The following is a 3282-nucleotide window of genomic DNA, read 5'->3' as shown; positions in this document are numbered from 1 at the left end:
ATAGTAAGACCTTTTCCTCATGGTTTAAAGTACGTGCCATGTGTCGGAATGTTCCAGATTGGATTAAGGAGCTTTCTAGAAGGCCCAACAAGATTGCAAAAAGATATTCGGGATATTTTATCAATGGGTATAGATTTCATACTAGGCAACGTGACGCAAGACACATGACGTAAAATAGTGGTGTAACTTTAGTTGCGTTGGCTACGAGCTTTGCAAGTGCAAAGGATCCAAATCTAATTCGTGCAAAAGTTTCCTACTATGGTAGGATAAATGATATAATTGAGTTAGTCTACTTTAACAATTTTAATGTTGTATTGTTTAGATGTGACTGGTATGAGACTCTAGAGGATGGCTATGGCTCTTCATATGTTTAATTCAACAAAAATTGCTATCAAGAAGAGCCTTTTGTGTTGGCATGTCAAGTACACCAATGCTTCTATGTGCAAGATCCATTTGATCAAAATAAACATTATATTATGAAGTCAATTCTAAGGGATTTATTTAACATAGATGACGAAACTGATGTTGATCCCAAGCTATTTATGAAAAAGAGCCATCTGACCAGTCAATGGGTCCTTTTATACCCAATGATAATGGTGAAATTGATTTGATTAAGGGTGACTTGCACGAAGTTGTTATAGATGCTTTAAAAGGAGTTCTTCTTTCACAAGAATATAACACAGAATCAGAAGATAATTTCGAAGACGACTTTGAATGATTTATACATTTTTCCTTCATTACACTAAATAGTAGGGAAGTGGAATGAAAGATGTATCACTTTTTTATATATGTGTCTTATGGCATGCGCTCTTGTTTATTTCTATTAAATAGTAGTCTTCTTTTTTTATTGACATACAACAAAAAACAGCAACCATAGCATAACTGATTAATTTTATTTCCTTTTTATTTTTAAGGTTCTAATAGAATAGGTTTATTTTGTTTTATTTCAGGAATACAATGGAAACAAGAACTACTCCAAAGCGGCGAAGACTAGTAAAACAGTATCAAAGCAACAAGTAATTCATGCAAAAAAAATACAGCAGAAATTTATAAAAAGCAGCATTTTATCTCTCCCATGGTGGCTGGTGGTCATGGACAAAAGTGAGTGACTCCTATGCCTTCTAAGCAAAGCACTCAAAAAGAAGTCCCAATTTCCAAAAGAATGAAAAGTAAGTCGAACCAAAAAATTAGAGCTAGTGAAGAAGAGCCAGAAAATCTTAAAAAGCGTACAACTATGGGTATGGATAAATTTTTGGAGACACATGGTATTCACTTAGAAAGAGAAGATGACGATTTTAAACCAAGTGTTGAAAATAAAATATCTATTCAAGAAAAACAACAAAATCTTAGAAAGATAAATATAAAATCAAGTTGTCAAGCCATGACACTTGATATATTTTTGGAGACAAATGTGATTCATGTGGAAGGAAAGGAAGAATATAGTGGAACAAATGCTAATGAAGTTGGAGATGATGATGATGATGATGGTGATTTCTCGGATGATGAGGATTATGTTGGTGAATATGAAGATGCAGTTCTTCATGGTGATGACAATCACCTTATGGAAACTAACAATGTTAAAGATGTTGTACTTTATACATAATTATCATTTTACTTATTCATTAGCATGTATAGCTATATAACTGATTTAAATGGCTAAATTGCACATATTTATACATACTCCAAAGACTAGAAGGACACGAGAAAAAATAAGGTATGCTAAAATCTATGCAAGAAGTTGGGAAGAAAGAGAAGAGGTGACTTTTTATGGAGGACAAGCAGTGGGACCAACTCCAAGAAGAGTGAAGGACTTAACTTACTTTATTGGAACAATGGGAAAGAATAGTGATTTTATAATATTGATGTACACTAATTGAAAAGTTGTGCCCCTCAAAGTAAAAAAATGCATATGGAAATATATTAAGATAAGCGTTTTATTTCTCATCTATTTTTTATGATATGAAATTTTTCAATTTTGTATGACTTAGCTATAGTTTTGTGAAAATATATAGCTGTTGTTTTATGTTGCAAAATTTTCAAATTATCACATACTATAAGTTGAATATAAGATTTAAGAAATTTAAAGAGGAGAATTAGTCCTACTGACAAAAATTTAAATATTACACTAACATTTTTATTTAATAGCCTTACAATATCATGAAATCAATATCCTTGAATTTTTTTAATTTTTTTATTAAAATTTTTAATGGAAGTTAGAGACAGGTTTTATACTTTTATCTTGAATTGTCATTTACAATTTTTTGTTTTGTACTTTTTCGTAGTCAAAGTTCATTCTTCCAAAAGAGAGGAAAGAGTGGATGATGACTGGTGTTCGAGAAGCTTGAAAAGGTTACAAAACAAGAATTAAGAAAAAGCATTTTTAGATATATAACAACATTGAAGATATGCTGAAAAATTGCCCTTCAAATATTCCAGAAGTCTAATTTCGAAAGTTAATTACATATTGGAGTATTCCTTCTGTTAAGGTTAGTTGTAGAATAAATAATTCTATTTTTTTTGTCTTTTTTATGCTTTTGGTTTATTACATATAACTCCCTTTAATTTTGTTAAGTATAGGCTCTATCTCGTATAAATTTTGAAAATTGTAAAAAGCAACAACATCAACATCGAATGGGAACTATCAGTTTTGTAAGAGTGCGTAATGAAATGGTAATAATTTTGATTTTTTATAAGTTTTTTTTTGTTGTATAATGACCATCTTAAAAGTAGAAAAATATTATTTTTGGCCATTTTTAATACTCTTCCCCCTTACTTGTAGCGTGAAATGAATGAGAACAAAGAAGACCCATCACAAGTTGATGTGTTTGTTGCAACTCGAACTAGACTAAAAGGAAAAGAGCTTGATTTAGGAACATAAGTTGTTATTGTAAGTCATAATAAGTTGAAGTAAAACTACCTTAGATTTGTTGCTTGGATGCCGAGAATTATTTGATTTATTTTGCTTTTACTTTTTCTAAATATTTATATATACCTCCAATTTAGGCCTTTGAAGTCTCTTTAGGGAAGTAGATTCTTTCCCTTATATGAAATTCTTACTTATTAAGTGGCTTTTCCTTTTCCACTTCTGATAAATAGAAAATGTAATCATAGTAAGGTGCAACGAGAAACTTTGTGTGTGTGTATATATATATAGTGAATAACATAGATTTCCCAGAAAGGATCGAAAAAATACTACATAGTCAATAACTAAACTTGGAACATGCTTTAATGACGGATATCTGAATACTGGCAGCCTAAAAAATCCAAAAAGAAAAAAAGGTT

The sequence above is a fragment of the Arachis hypogaea genome, chromosome 5 (genome assembly GCF_003086295.3).
Source record: "Arachis hypogaea cultivar Tifrunner chromosome 5, arahy.Tifrunner.gnm2.J5K5, whole genome shotgun sequence".
NCBI classification, from domain to species: Eukaryota; Viridiplantae; Streptophyta; class Magnoliopsida; order Fabales; family Fabaceae; genus Arachis; species Arachis hypogaea.
Note: the sequence above shows the minus strand (reverse complement) of the source record.